This window comes from Dasypus novemcinctus, chromosome 6 (assembly GCF_030445035.2).
Source record: "Dasypus novemcinctus isolate mDasNov1 chromosome 6, mDasNov1.1.hap2, whole genome shotgun sequence".
NCBI classification, from domain to species: Eukaryota; Metazoa; Chordata; class Mammalia; order Cingulata; family Dasypodidae; genus Dasypus; species Dasypus novemcinctus.
The window spans coordinates 39,311,983-39,328,648 of NC_080678.1; the positions used below are offsets into that span (position 1 = coordinate 39,311,983).

Here is a 16,666-nt window from a genome sequence, read left to right on the forward strand (position 1 = left end):
TTAGAAGACACATTTGAATCAATTTGAAGATAAAGAACACTTACTCAGAAGCCTGGTTAAGTGAAATGGTGGTATCCATTCTTCTCATTATAAGACCTGTATTACAAAACATACTCAGTTATTGCTATTATATTTTAGGTTTTGTCAGTAAAAACTTGTGTTTCTTTGTATTAATTTTATAAGCTACATATGTTAGCAAAAAAATAGTTTTAAACATTGTAGAAAATAGAATAATCAGCACTATGTACCATCTATACAAGTGATCTGAAAAACTAAGAAAGCTGAGGCTTGAACCCAGTTAGACATGTCAGGACTGACTCTGAGTATGTTAGAAGGTAGGAAAGCAGTTGTCAGAGAAAAAGGACAAATGGGCTGATTCTGGGGTGTCAGGGATGGCGCTGTGACTGATGAAGCAGGAAGGCCTGGGGAACCCACCTTGCCTGAAGTTATGCATGGGGAAGTGGGAATTGCCAGTGAAACGAGAGCAGCTGTGTCTCTTTTCCTCAGCCCATTCCCTCGGCCATGGTGGAAGAGCAACCTGTCAATGGCTACCTGGCAGACCCTGCTGCCCCACATTCCTGCCAGCCAAAAAGGTTGCTTGGCGCCCCTGCTCTCCCATCTAGAACTCCCATTGTTCCTAGAAACTGCCACCCCAGCACACAAACCTTGCTTGAGGGGCCTGAGGCAGGAGCCAGGCCTGAGCAGGGGCATGCCAGGGAGCAGTCTGGGGCAAAGTAGGATAATGAGGACAAAAGGAAGTGAGGGCAATTCCCTTGGTGAAGCCAGAAGCCTGGGGACCGACCTAGGGCTGATCTACACCTCGGGCAGGTACTGCAGAAGTGGTGGCAGCACCATTCCCCCTCAGCCCTTCCCCAGTCAGGGCAGAAGGGCAGCGTGGCGGTGGCTTCCCATCATTCCCTGTGGTCCCAGCAGCCCCTGCAGCCACGAGGCACTAAAGCTGGCTCCTCCTCAACCTCACATTGGTTCAGCAGCTGCCCAGTCCCTCAGCCCACCAATAGACACTGTGGTTATGAGCTCCCAGGTCAGTGACAGGATGACCCATGCTCCTCATTGGTCAGCACATGGCCCCCATCCCTCTAACAGGCTGCCTAGACCTGCACACTGTGGCCCCCACACACACACACTCTAGGCCTTGCCCTGGGAGCCTGGAAATCTGCTGCACAGCCCTGCAGGACAGAAGAGCAGGAGTGACAAGAGGACAAAGAGGAGAAGCTGCCTCCAAGACAGTGGATATATCCCAGGAGGCTCTTGCCAAGGAGGGGCAGGACCACCTGCTCTGAATTTACCCACTCAGGTGTGTGCAGGTGTGGAGGGAACACTCCAAGCCTGGACCTCCAGGGGGGCACAGCTTTCCCAACAGGTGCAGAAGAGCCTACTGCACCCCAGAGGCCAGAGGAAGGTGCCTTGGAGCACTATCTCCACCCTAACAACCCCTTACATGCAGAGTTTAGGTGAATTCTTCTTTGAAACAGGTTCATCAAGACCCAAGGAGCTGAAGGGAGGTTTTTGACAATTTTTTCAGTAGGGCACAAAGACCACCAGCTTCTGTCAGGAGCAGCTAATGATCAAGAGACACTCCCAGCAAAGGCCTCCTGCCCTGCAAGGACTGGTGCGAGCTCCCAAAGGGGTCTTTGACAATATTGGAGAGGATGGTGCCAGAAAAGGCCTCTACCAGCCTCTTCTGTTACCTGTGCTTTGTCCAGGTGCCTGGAGGGAGACTTGAACAACTTTCAGGAGGCTAATCCACCTAGTGATGCCACGGATTCCCCTCCAGCAAAACTGGATGCCTTGGAGACTCCAGTGTGTGCTGGCATGAGCATGACACCATAAGAGGTCTTGAAAATTTTTGAGGATGATCATATAACCAAGGAGCACCAACCAGTATCCCGGCCAGTATCCAGACCAGAACTGCGGTGCAATCTGAGCCCATAAATTGGAGTCCAGCAGTATCCATCAGCCAACACGAACACTAGAAAATGTTATGAGGAATCATATGCCATCAGATAACAAAATGGCACTGAAAAGGTTTTTGGATTATCCTTTCACAGGAAATGCCTCCTGTCTGGAAGGAAATGGCATTAGAAGTGTGACTCAAAATTCCTGGTCACTCCACTGTGGATTTCCAGGCGAAGTGATATAGACCTTGCCCAAAGCCCACACACCTGTACCAGTGTCACAAGAACAATAAGACACAGGTTCAGGGAAGTGGATGTGGCCCAGTGGTTAAGTCATCCATCTACCACATGGGAGGTCCATGGTTTAAACCCCGGGCCTCCTTGACCCGTGTGGAGCTGGCCCATGCGCAGTGCTGATGCACACGAGGAGACCGTGCCATGCAGGGGTGCCCCCCACATAGGGGAACCCCACGCACAAGGAGTGTGCCCCATAAGGAGAGCCACCCAGCATGAAAGAAAGTGCAGCCTGCCTAAGAATGGCGCCGCCCACATGGAGAGCTGACACAACAAGATGACGCAACAAAAAGAGACACAGGTTCCCGTGCGGCTGACAACAACAGAATCGGACAAAGAAGAAGTTGAAGCAAATAGACACAGAAAACAGACAACTGCTGGGACCGGGAGGGAGGAGGGGAGTGAAATAAATAAATAAATAAATAAATCTTAAAAAAAAAAAAAAAAAAAAGACACAGGTTCATATGTGATCAGGTCCTTCCAGAAGAGCTTTTGAGGAAAACTATTTCCAACAATCACCCTAACCACAAGACGGTCCTTTCCTCTCTAACTATCAACTTAAATCTCACTGTCTCTCAAAGCTTAACCCTCACCCTAACTCTACAGGTGTACACTAGAATCTGCCGAGTAGTCTACGACCTTGACAATATGCTCAACTGCTGTCATCCAGATATCCATTGAAAGGTATCACTTTAGAACATCCTATTGACTTCCAAGATGATATACAATATAAGATCACTTTTCTTGGCCAGGGCAGAGAGGGACAGCTGTTTTTACCCAAAACCATCCTCCCAGCAGGGCCACATTCCAACCCCTGAAGGGGGCCAAGGAGAAATTTCTCAGGTTGCCCTTGGAATCCCTGTCCCATCACTGAAAGCTGCTTCTCAGGGCAAAGACCCTGGGAGCTCCCAGCCAGGCTGACTTGGTTCTGGCTGTGGGACTATCTTCCAGAGACTTAGACAATCTGGGGGCTGCCTCAGGGGCTTCCAGGCAGACTGGGTCTGTAGCTGGTCCTGGCAGATGCTGGCCGGGTGGTGCAACTTGGACCACTGTCCAGAGAGTTAGCAGACAAAGAGTAGACATGAGGCTCCTGGGTCAGCTAAAGGAACTCTACCCTCAGAGCCCTCAAGCAAGCTGGCTCTCATCTGTCCTCTGCAGTGGATTTGGAGAATTTAGGTGATATTCACTCAAAAAGAAGGCATCAAAGAGTACCCAGGGTGGGATGACAAACCTCCTCCCATGACCCTGCAGGCTCAATTCCTGGTCTCCAGATGGAGACTTAGCTTAGTTTTGGGAAAGACATCAACTGCCAGGTACAAGTGTGACCAAGGCCTTGCATGGACTACCTGTGAGCCTCATGGGTCCCAGTGCAGGTCAATTTCCCATACAATGACTTGGGGTTTTCTACAGGCTCTGACATGAAAGGACATTGAGCATGACCTTGGGAGACCACGCATAGGCTGTATGTGTGGGGAGGAAACTCTGACATCATTGTCAATAAAGGATAAAAATGTCATAGACAAAGAAACTCAACAGTGTTTAACAACAGTGACCACACACAGAGAACCATAATAATGCACAATCACCATGACTGAGACCATCCTAGTAAGATTTCTTATGGAGAGGAGACTGTGACGCAGGTTTGAGGTGGAACTCGCTGGTGTCAGGATGGGCATGAACAAACAATTCTTTCTGAGTAAACTAGCACGTGGTCTGATTGGTACTTGCTGCTTTTGAGACCAATGAGGAAACAGGACTAAGGTTAGCGATCATTCCAAACCCCTCGTGGCTAAAGTGGCAAAGGAGTCTTGAGGCAGGGCCTTTTATTCTTGCTCTATTCATGCCCAGGATCAACAAAAAGTTACAAGACAAAGAAAGAGGGAAACTATAACCCATTCACAGAAAAAAAGTTTGTGAGAAAACATTCCTGAGGAAGCTCATAAAATAGAGCTATTAGTAAAAGATGTTAGATGACCTATCTTAAAAATGTACAATGACCTAAGTGAATCCATACAGAAAGAAATAAAGGAAAGCAGGAAAACAGTAAACTGACAGAACAAAGTAGAGATAGAAATTATAAAAGAAAAGAAATTTGGAACTGCAAAAGGACTGTAATTGAATTTACTCAAGCAATGGATGTAGTGAAAGGATGGAAAAATATTTCCACACAGTTAGTAGCCAAATGAGAACAAAAGTGGACATTATAATATTGGGCATAATAGACTAAGTAAAAACTGTTACAAAACAGAATAAAATTTGTTAAATCCATAGATCTACACTATGCTGTCAATACTAACTTAAACCATGGACTACAGTTAATAGTACAATTATAGAAATATGATATCATTAATTGTAACAAATGTTCTATATCAATGCAAGGTGGTAATAACAGGGTGGTACACGGGAATCCTGTATTTTTTGGGTGGGTGTGCTTTAAACCAAAAACTTCTCTAAAAAAGAAAAACGTAAAAAACTTAAAAAAAAAAGCAGTTATAAGATAAAACAGGAGCTTATCTATTAATGAAAGGGACAGTACAAAAGGACGAAATAAAAATTTATGCATTTAAAAATCGTGCCAAAATCATATAACTTAGAGATGTAAAAATTATTTAAAATCTATGGTAATAGGCATGCAATATACAAAGATGTAATCTAAGACAGTAAGAATGCGATGAAGAAGAGATGGAATATTGTGGGAATAGACTGTATATTACTGAGATGAGGCTGGTCCTAATCTGACTGGGTTTTTTTATTTTAAGCACTTATTGTTAATTACAAAGGTAACCAATAATAATGTAAAAATATAAAGCAAAAGAAAGGGAAAGGAAACCCAAACAGTACACTACAGAAAGCCACTAAAAGGAAATAATAGCAGGATAGCAGTCACTGAGGAACAATAAACACATGTGGCATGAAGAAATCAAATAGCAAAATTGAAGATATAATTTCTTCCGCTACTATTGTCTTAACTGGCAAATGATTAAATTCCCCTATTAGAGAAAGAGATTGATAGATTGGATGAAAAGCCGATCCCACTAAATGTGGTCTCCAAAAGACTCACTTTAGATACAAACACAAAAAAAATATAAACAAAAAAGGAGAAAAATTATTTCCATGAGAAGAGTAATCAAAAGAAGCCCCAGAGGTTATATTAATTTCACAAATATATTCTTCAGGTATAAAAATTGTTATGTTAATAAAAGGTTCAATTGACAAAGAAATAATGGTGATAACCATATATACAACCAATAACAGCAGAGTACATGTATACGATACACATGGAACATTTTCCAGGGTATACCATGTATTAGACCACTTATAAAATCAAAATAATATTTAAAATATAGGAATCATACAAAGGATCTTCTTGAAAAACAATAGCAGGGGAAAACTGGAAAATTATAAATATGTAGAAATCAAACATAACATTATAAAACTAACAGGTTAAAGAAGAAATTTCAAGGGACTAACAAAATAATTTGAGATATTGAAATATAAAACATTGCTGAAAGAAACTATAAAAGACCTAAACAAATGGATACACATCCAGTGTTCATGAAATGAAAGATTCAACACTATTCATATATTGATATTGCCTAAAGGGATCTACAAGTTCAATGCAATCCCCATCAAAACTCCAGTAGCATTTGCAAAATGCTAAAGCTGATCATCAAATCCAGAGGCACTCTAAGAAGCATTGCATAAGCAAATCAATCTTGAAATCAGGAAAAATTTAAAGAATCAGGCTCCCTGATTTTAAAGCTTACTAAGAAGCTACAATAATGAACACTGTATGGTACTGGTACATAGAGAGACAAATATACCAAAACTACAATTTCAAGTCCAGACTAAAATCCATGCATCTATGGGCATATGGTTTTTGACAAATGCCTAAGTCCATTCAATGGGGAAATAATAAATAATCTCTTCAAAATATGGTCCAGGGACTACAGGAAATCCATATGGAAACAATGAATATGAATACCCCCTTATCATTACATAGACAAAATAATTCAAAGTAGGTCAAAGATCTAAACATAAGAGCTAATCAACTCTTAAAGTAAAATATAGGTAACTAATTTCAGTACCTTGGAGTAAGCACTGATTTTGTATTTTACAACAATGTACACAAGCACAAAAAGAAAAAATTAGCTAAATTGGACTTCATCAAACATAACTTCTGAGAGTCAAAGGATATTATCAAAACAAAGAAAAGAAAATGTACAGAATGGAAGGAAATGTTTGCAACATATTTCTGTTAATAGTATGATATATAGAATATATGAGGAATCACTGAAACTCAACAAAAAGCCAAACATCCCAATTTAAAAACTGTAAAAAATTATATTAATTGTATTTTTTGCATGCATCATTTTATTCTTCCTATCTTGTAATAGTGACATAATTTGTGGTAGTTCATAGAAGAGCATCCTTGTATTTGTATTATTAACCACAATCCTCATTCGCCTCCAGGTTCACTATGTTATTCACACCCTAGATTATTTTCCAGCTTTCTTTCAACTGACATTTACATGCCTAGACACCTTTTCAATCTCAGTAACTTATGGACTATGAATAAAAGCAATTTCATAATACTCTTGGATCAACGTCAAAGAAGGTACTATATCAATGCTAAGGGTCTATAATGGGGAGTATGGTGTATTTTTCTTTGGGACTAAGGAAAATATTAGGTTTATTGAGGCAATAACTGTACAATTCTGTGATGAAAGTGACAGCCACTGAGTGTACACATTGGATAGAATGTATGAGGCACGGGACTACATAACACAGTGAATCATGTGATGAATATGGACTGGGTAACAGTAAAAATAGGAGAGTGTTCTCTCATGTACCATAACAAATGTACAATACTAATACATGTCGTTATTAGGGGCTGCATGGAAAACCATACCAAGTATATACAATGGACAACAGTTAATGGTCATACTCTGATCATGTTCTTTCATAATCTATAACAAATGGAAGGTGCCAGTGGAAGGGTAATGTATGAGAATTCTGCACCTTATGCATATTGTTTTATAAGCTCACAACCTCTCTAATAAAATAAATAAAAAGTAATGTGGTAACTTGGATGGAATCCTGAGACAGGAAAAGCTCATTAAGACTAAGGGATTGTAAATAAAGAATGGAATTTAGTTCACAATACCATGGCAATATTAGTTCACTAGTTGTGGCTATTGTACTGATTAAATGTAAGATGCTAAAAATTGATTAAACTAGGGGTATTCTATGGATTATCTTTGCAACTTTTTTGTAATTCTAAAACTGTTCTAAAATAAAATACTTAATTGAAAACAAAAAAATAAACAATGTGTGTGGGGGGTAGCAGGGAAGGGAAGAGACAGGCTCAAGAAGAAGATTGAAACTTTGTGTAGTCAGAGATACACTCAGAGAACCAGAATCAAAAGCAAAATAATGTTTCCATCTACATTAAGCCCCACGTTCAATCACAAGCTAAATGTTAGAATTTACATAAATTTAAAGTAATTCATAAAAGGATTAATAGAATTTTAGCTAGTATGTACTTTCCATTTTCTGCTTTCCTGTAAGATTTTTCTTTTCATTTTAATCTAAAGAAAAAATGTAGAGCACAACAGGACTCATCTTCTACTCCACCCCTATTCTGTCCCCAATACAGACTCTTCTCTGTGCTCCCTTCCTTAGGGAGGGCAAGAAACTGAAGTCATCCATGACTCTGTCTCCTTCCTCACTTCCTGTCCAGGTGTCAGGACCTGGAGACTTAACCTAGATTTACATTTATATTTACATTTATATATTTATTGACATTTCCCTCCCTCTCCATTTCCATTATTCAGGCATCATCTGATTTCATCTCTCGCCCTAAAGCCTCCTAAGAGAAAAAAAGGCACAATGAGCATAGGGATTCTGTTTAGGGAGAATTACTAATGGAATTTGGTAAGGTTACTGAAATATTGGAAGTGACAGAAAATCACCCTCTATGCATAGTCTGCATAGAATTACATAAATACAGGTAAGAATATTTTCAAAGACATGGATAAAAAGCTAACGTGGTATAACCTGAATTGGAATCTGCTTACATGGGTTACCACTGATGGTGGTAAAAATATGTGTGGAACAGGAAAAGGCTTATTTAGACACATTCATGCAGCTGGTGGAAAAAGAAGGCATTTAATACCCATAGCTTTTTTTAGTGATTATCCATCAGCCAGTATTTGATGGAAATACTTGAATCTCATGTGTTAAAGCATGACAGTGCCACATGACTTTCATTTGCTCTCATGCACACAACCAGCATTCACAGATACATATTAGCAATCAGTTTTGAAGATAAGGAACACTTACTCATAAGCTCAGTGAAGCAAAATGGTGGTATCCATTCTTGTCATTATGAGACCTGTATTACAAAACATTGCACTCATTATTATTATGTTTTGGGTTTTGTCAATAAAAACTGGTGTTTCTTAGTTTGAATTTTATGCAGTACATATGCTAATAGAATAAAACAAATATAAATCTTTTAAAGATTGAGAAAGGACTAAGAAAACATTCAAAGGTTTACTGGGACAATGACAGCACAACTCTGATAAAAGCAAAAGCCACTGAGTAAGCACTTTGGGTAGAATGTACAAGGCATGGGACTGTATAAAACAGTAAGCCATGTGGTGGAAGATGGACTGTGATTAACCATACAAATAGGGTGTTCTCTCATGAAGTATTGCAAATGTAAAATACTAATACACAGTACTAATAATAGGGGGCTATATGGAAAAAATGCACTAAATATACACAATGCACTACACTGGTTATACTATGATAATATCTTTTGATAATCAGTAACAAATATTCCACAACAATGTAAAGTTTTGGTTGAGCGGTGATACATAGGAATTCTGCACATTATACACGATTGTTTTGTAAGCTCAATACTTCCATAATAAAAAGCTCAATATTTCCATAATAAAAAAATGGAAAAAATTTTGAGGAAAACTGAATACTCTGCACTATGCACCATCTGCACAAGTGATATGATAATCTAATACAAGCCAAGGCTGGAAGCCAGTTAGACACATCTGGATTCTGAATATATTCAAAGGTCGGGAACTGGGTGTCAGAGAAAGAGCACAGAGAGGTGACTCTGGAGTGCTGGGGATGGAACTGCAGTTGGTGAAGCCGGGAGGCCTGGGGGACACACCTTGCCAGGAGTTACACATGTGGAGGCAGGAACTGCGAGTGAAATAAGGGAAGCTCTGTCTCTCCTCCTCAGACTGTTTCCTCAACTGTGGTGGGAAAGCAACATGGCAGTGGCTTCCCATCTGGCATTGGAGTCCTACATTCCTGCCAGTAACAGTGGCCACTGGGCATCACTGCTCGCCTGCCTAGAACTCCCATTGTTCCTGGAAACTGCCCCCCAGCACATAAACCTCCTCTTTCCCTCAAACAGGCCTTGCCTAAGGGGCCTGAGGCAGAAGCCAGCCCAGAGGAGGGGGAGGTCAGGGAGCAGCCTGTGGGAAAGGAGGAAAATGAGGACAAAGGAGGCAAGGAGGATCCCCTCTGTGATGCCAGCGGCCTGGTGACCCACCTTGGGCTGATGTGTGCCTTGGGGCAGATACTGCAGGAGAAGTGGGGGCAGCTCTGTCCATCCTCAGTCAGGGCAGAAGGGCAGCATGGCAGCAGCTTCACATAATTCCCTGTGGCCCCAAGACCCAGCCTCCCTGCGGCCTGTGCTAAACCTCGCTCCACCTCCCCCTCACATTGGCTCAGCAGCCACCGCCATCCCTCAGCCCTCCAACACACACTGTGGTTAAGAGCTCCCAGAAGGTCAGCGGTAGGATGATCTGTGCTCTTCATCGGTCAGCATTTCCGCCCCAAACCCCAGGCCTTCCAGTGGGCTGCATCCTGCCCATGCATGCTCCAACTACTTCAGGTGGACTCTCCTTGCCAGAAGCCCCAGAGCAGGAGAGGCACAGGCAGATAGAGGGAAAGTAGTGAGAAGAGGGTGAAGAAGGGTCACTGCCTCCAAGGTGGTGGATGTATCCCAGGAGGGTCTTGCCAAGGTGGTACAGGAACACCTGCCCTGGGTTTACCCATCCAGGTGTGTGCGGGTGTGGAGAAAACTCTTCCCAGCCTGGACAGCCAAGGGGGCATGGCCTCTCCGCCAGTTTCTGAAGGGCCTACTGCAGCCCAGAGGCCTGAAAAAGGTCCCTTGAGCACTATCTCTACCCTGACGACCCCCTACATGCAGAGTTTAGGTACACCCAGCCCATGCCCCTTTCAGAGCAGGGGCATCGAGACCTGAGGAGCTGAAGTGAGGCATTGTATGTTTTTTCAGAAGGGCACTGAGACCACAAGTTTCTGTCAGGAACAGCTAATGATCAGGAGACCCTCCTAGCAAAGGCTTCCCTGCCTGGCAAGGTCTGGTGCCAGTTCCCTAGGGGACTTTGAAATCCTACAGAGGCTAGCGCCAGAAAAGTCCTCCACCTGCCTTTCCTGTTAACCTGTGCCTTGTCCGGGGGACTGGCATGGGACTTTAACAACTTTCAAAATGTAATCCAGCTAGTGATCCTGGGAATTCCTCATAAGCAATCCTGTATGCCTTTCCTAGGCCTCTGTGGTGTGCTGGCACAGCATGACACACTGAGGGGATTTGAAAATTTTCCAGGATGTTCATAAAACCAAGGAGCAACAATCAGCTTCCAGACCAGACCTGTAACGCCTCTGGGAAAAAAATCAGAGTCCAGCATTTTCCATCGGTCAACGTGAACATTAGAATGTTATGAGGCATCATATGCCTTAAGGTCACAGGTTATGAAAAGGAGTTTAGGTTACCCTCTCACAGGAAATTTCACCTACTTGGAAGGTAATGGCTTTAGAAGTGGGACTGAAGATTCCTGGGGCCTCATATGTGGATTGCCAGATGAAGCGGTATCAGCTGTATAGACCTTCCTAAAATCCCAGACCTTCTGTGTATATCATCCAGTGTTCACAGGAGGGGAAAGCTCTCTATTAGAAGACCCTGCCTGGGAGCACTCTCACCTGAGCAAGGCATCCAAGCTCTGACCAGCAACCAGACAAGGAGAAATCTGCTACTACGTTCTTCTCCAGCAGCCCAGCCACCCATTCGTTTTCTGCTCCACTTGTACCCTTGATCCTCTTAGGCAAGCTCATGGGGATCACAGAGGAAAAAGGTGGCTCTAATCTTAGACCTAAGTCCTAATCCAGAAAAAGAACCTAATCCTGAATCTCGAATCCTGATCTCTACTTAACTACTTTACTACTATGCTATTTTTTCAGTAAAGTAAAAAGCCTACCAAATAAAGGAAAATATTTGGAAACCATATTTTTGATAATAGCATAATACACAGCATATATAAAGAAGTACTATAACTCAACAAAAAGACAAACATCCCCATTAAAAAATGGGAAAAGGGTTTGAATAGACATAGCTCCCAAAAATATATACAAATGACCAATAAGCACTTAAACAGATGCTCAACATCATTAGCCATTACGGAAATGCAAATAAGATACCAAAAATAAAAATGAGATGCTACTATACACAAGGTAGAGGGCTGTTAATAGAAAAAAAAACTTTTTGAGGATGTAGAAAGATGGGCCCCTTGTACATTATTGATGGGAAATCAAAATTGTGCAGCCAGAAAGTTAAACACAGAATTGCCATAGAGCTGGCAATTATACTGCTAGGTATATAAACCAAAGAATTTAAAGCAGGGTCTCAACCAGATATTTGTTCACCAATATTCATGACAGCATTATTCAGAAGAGTGGGGAGAAGGCATTGGTTGTTATTGCTAAAGGGGCATGAGGTCTGGTTGAGATGATGGAAAGAGTCTGAAATAGTGGTCAAAGTCACACCATATTATCAATGTACTCAATGTCACAATATGGCCCACTTAAAATTGTTATAATGATTTTTATGTGATGTATGTTTTTCCACAATTAAAAGGAAAAAATCAAGTAATGTAATAACTACATTAATAGAATAAACTATCAAAACCATATGATCCCCTCAATTTACTCAGAAAACGCTTTTGAAAAATTTCAACTCCTGTTCGTGACAAAAATCATTCACAAAGGTAGGAATAGAAGGTAACTTCATCCATAAAGAAAATAAAGAAAAATTGATGAAAAATCAACAGCTAAAATTAAACCAAATGCTAAAGAATGAAAGATTTTTCCATAAGATTTTCCAAAAGAACAAGACTCATCAGAATTACAACTTTAGTGCATGAAAATATGTTATCAGGAAAGTAAAGGAGGTGGGGCAAGATGGTGGCTGAGTGAGCGCACCTGATAATCTCTCTTGCAAAGAAGCGGCTGGGCAGCGTTGGAAATTCTTCGGGACCAGGCTGTTTCAGGATTTTGCAGGGCAGGAGGTGTCTGGACATCGATTTGGTGGGAAGGTAACAGAGAAAATTCGTGTATAAGATAAAATTGAGGCTCTATTACACAGAGGTGGGGTCTGCGCGCCGACGCTCCCTCCTGGGGTGGACGGAGCCATGGAACCGGCGCTGCGGCAGCGAGTCCTGGAGGCTCTGCGGTACTGGGGAAATCATAAGCCCTGAGCCCGCTATTGGGGGGCTAACAGGGCAGGAGGTCTTCGCAGACTGATTTGGGGAGACAAACGGGAGTTTTATTGCAAGGTGGGGGGAATTTTTGATTGCAGACACAAATAATAGCACTTCTGGCTAGAGCCCCACCCCCAAGGCTAGCTGCAGATCTGCAGCAGCCTTAAATTACTCACAATAAAGAGACATCACACCAGGAGGCTGTTTCAGGGACTGCCAGGGTGGGAGACATCTGGAAGCCGATTAGGGGAATATTTTGTGAAACGGGGGTATTTCGGGTTTGGACTCTGATATTGGTATTTCTGGCTGAGACCCGGTCCCTGGGCCTGGCTACTGGTCTGCATCATTAAATTGGCTGCAGTGTAGAGGCGCCCCCAGGTGGCTGTTTTGGGGGCTTATAGGGCGGGAGGTGTCCTGAAGTCGAATTGGTGATACAACCACAGAAGAGACCCGAGTGAGAGGGTGAATTGCAGGGTTCAGACACATAGGTCAGTTTGCAGATGTGACCTCCCCCATAGGGCTGGCACCCAGCTGTGGGAATCCCTGAAGGCTGTGTTGCACTGCGGTGCTCCCAGGCTCCTGGTTAACCAGATTTGAGCTTGCCAGGTCTGAGTCCCCTAATCCCTGGTGGCCCACACCCCAGAGACTCACACCTCTTGAGTTTGCAATATCACAGACTTTCTATCCCTGAATCCATCACTCCCTGAGGCCCATCTGAGGTCCTTGAATGTCCTAGCCCTCAACGTTTGCGTTTTTTCTTTTTGGTTTGGTTTTGTTTTGTTTTAATTTTTATTTTATTTTTTATTGTCCTGATTGCTAACATTGCATTATCTCCTAGTCTCTTCTCCCATTTTATCCCCCAAAGGCTTTTTTTCCCCCAGTTATTTAGGGGGGTTTTTGTTGTTGCTGTTGTGGTTGTTCTATACCTTTTTTTCTTTTCCTACATGTTCCCTCCCTTTACCCACCCCCCTTTTCTTTCTTTCTTTCTTCTATTTTTTTTTCCCTCTTGTCCCTCATTTTCTTCTTATTTTATTTTATCTTAATTATACAATAGGAGCTGCAGGAAACACCTCACATTTGCTGGGTTTCCTCAACCTCGGTTGCCTCATTTCTGAGTGAATTGATTTTGGCTACCTACACTATCCCCTTTCCCCTACGTCTTGATATCTTCCATCATCTACTGTCTCTCCTATATTCCATCTCCCTTTCTTTGATCCCCAAAGTGTGTAACTCTTAATTTCTAATACCTGTTTTGTTTTCTGTCTTTTATCCACTCTTGACACTATTGCCTTTCTTTTCTCTTTCCCTCTCTCATGAAAACACTAGCTCTTTAATTCATACCATATTCCTACCATATTCAGTGGACTACCTCATTATAGGTACTCTACCTACTTCTGTAATTCTACACAACTTACACAAATCTAATATCCATCCTCCCATATCTGATATTGTGGCTCTATTAACATTTATTACCAATACTACTTTAAACGTTTTCCTTGCTTACACAATTGCCTTTCCCTGGCCCTAATACATTCCTTCAAAGTGAACTCAGCCAGCAATAAGAAATTAGAATAAGAAAAACAAAGTGACAAAGAGAAGATATAACACTTATGCAAAAACAACAGTAATTAATCCCCAAGACTAGACAAAGAAGCTAAGGAACTGATTAAACCCGTCAAGATAAAATGATGACCAGACAGCAACAAAAATCTACAAACCAAACCAGTAATCAGGAAAACATGGCTGATTCCAATGAACAAACTAAAAACCAGAAAGGGGAGCACAACTTCACACAAGTAATAAAAGATCTCAGAACATATATCACCAACAAATATAATGAAGTAAAGGAAGAGGTTAACAATATGAAGACAACACTTGGAGGGGAAATTGCAGACATACACAAAAAGATAACAGTGATGATGGGAATGAACTCCACAGTTCAAGAAATAAAAAATACACTCGCAGCAAATAACAGCAGATTAGAAGAGGCAGAGCAGAGAATTAGTGATGTGGAAGACAGTACATCTGAATTTAAACAGATAGTAGAATTGATTGATAAAAGATAGAAAAAATTCAACTAGGACTTAGGGACCTGAATGACAATGCAAAACACTCAAACATATGTATTATAGGCATCCCAGAAGGAGAAGAGAAGGGAAAGGGGTCAGAAGGAGTGTTGCAGGAAATAATGACTGAAAACTTCCCAAATCTACTGAAAGAGACAGATGTACATATCCAAGAAGCACAGCGCATCCCAATCGTCATAAACCCCAACAGGCCCACCCCAAGACATATACTTGTCAAATTATCCAATGCTCAAGACAAAGAGAAAATTCTAAAAGCAGCAAGAGAAAAGAAAACCATCACATAAAAGGGAAGTTCCATAAGATTAAATGCTGATTTCACATCTGAAACCATGGAGGCAAGAAGGCAGTGGTATAACATAGTCAAGGTACTAAAAGAAAAAAACTTCCAACCAAGAATACTCTATCCAGCTAAACTAGCATTCAAAACTGATGGAGAGTTTCAAATATTCACAGATAAACAGAAACTGAAAGAGTATGCCAACAAGAAACCTCCCCTTCAAGAAATACTAAAGGGAGTTCTGCAGGAAGAAAGGAAAAAACAGGACAGGCAGAGTTGGAGGAGAGTGTAAGAGCAACAAAAAAGACAAAAAGAGAAGAAAAAAATGAACAAACAAAATATGACAAACACGAGTCCAATAAAAACATGGCTAACATAAATAATTCCTTGAAAGTAATAACACTGAATGTCAATGGATTAAACTCACCTATCAAAAGATTCAGACTGGGACATTGGATAAGGAAATATGACCCAGCTATATGCTGTCTACAAGAGACACATCTTAGACCCAGAGAATCATGGAGGCTGAAAGTGAATGGTTGGAAAGCAATCTTACAAGCAAACAATAACCAAAAAAAGGCAGGAGTGGCTATATTAATATCAGATGAAATAGACTTTAAATGTGAAACAATTGTGAGAGACAAAGACAGATACTATATATTAGTGAAAGGGACAATCTCTCAAGAAAAATGAACAATCATAAATATTTATGCTCCTAACAAGGGTGCCTCTAAATACGTGAGGCAAACGCTGGAAAAACTAAGTGAAAGAATAGATGCATCTACAATTATAGTGGGGGATTTTAATACACCACTATCAACTCTGGACAGAACATCTCAAAAGAGCTCACTAAAGAAACAAAATATTTGAACAGTATATTAGAGGAGCTGGATCTAATAGACATATACAGATCATTACAGCCAAACTCAGCAGGATATACATTTTTCTCAAGTGCACATGGATCATTCTCCAAGATAGACCGTATGCTAGGCCACAAAGAAAGGCTTAATGAATTCAGAAAGATCGAAATCATACAAAATAATATCTCTGACCACAGTGGAGTGAAGCTGTAAATCTGCAAGGGCCAGAGGCCCAGATTTCACACCATGATATGGAAATTAAACAGCACACTCTTAGAAAAACAGTGGGTCAAAGAGGAAATCTCAAAAGAAATCAATGACTACCTTGAAACAAATGATAATGATAACACAACATACCAAAATTGATGGGATGCAGCAAAAGCAGTACTGAGAGGGAAATTTATAGCCATAAATTCATATATCAAAAAAGAAGAGCAAAAATTGAAGAACTAACTGCACATTGGGAGGAATTAGAAAAAAAACAACAAAGCAATCCAACAGGAAAAAGAATGAAGGAAATAAGAAAGAAAAGAGCAGAACTAAATGAAATAGAAAATAAGAAAGCACTTGAAAAGATAAACAGGACCAAGAGCTGGTTTTTTGATAAAGATCAATAAAATTGACAAACCTTTAGTGAGACTAA

General features: G+C 41.3%; 1 long non-coding RNA gene across 2 annotated transcripts in view; it reads right to left on the reverse strand.

Moving 5' to 3' along the window:
• Window positions 1-16,666, reverse strand: part of LOC139439224 (uncharacterized) — a 66,535-nt gene that overhangs the window by 37,140 nt on the left and 12,729 nt on the right. For both annotated transcript variants that reach the window (XR_011649017.1, XR_011649016.1), the window contains exons 2-3: window positions 8,556-8,607; window positions 45-96 (exon numbers count right to left, since the gene is read on the reverse strand). This is a non-coding gene — a long non-coding RNA (uncharacterized lncRNA). The remainder of the gene's footprint in view (window positions 1-44; window positions 97-8,555; window positions 8,608-16,666) is intronic.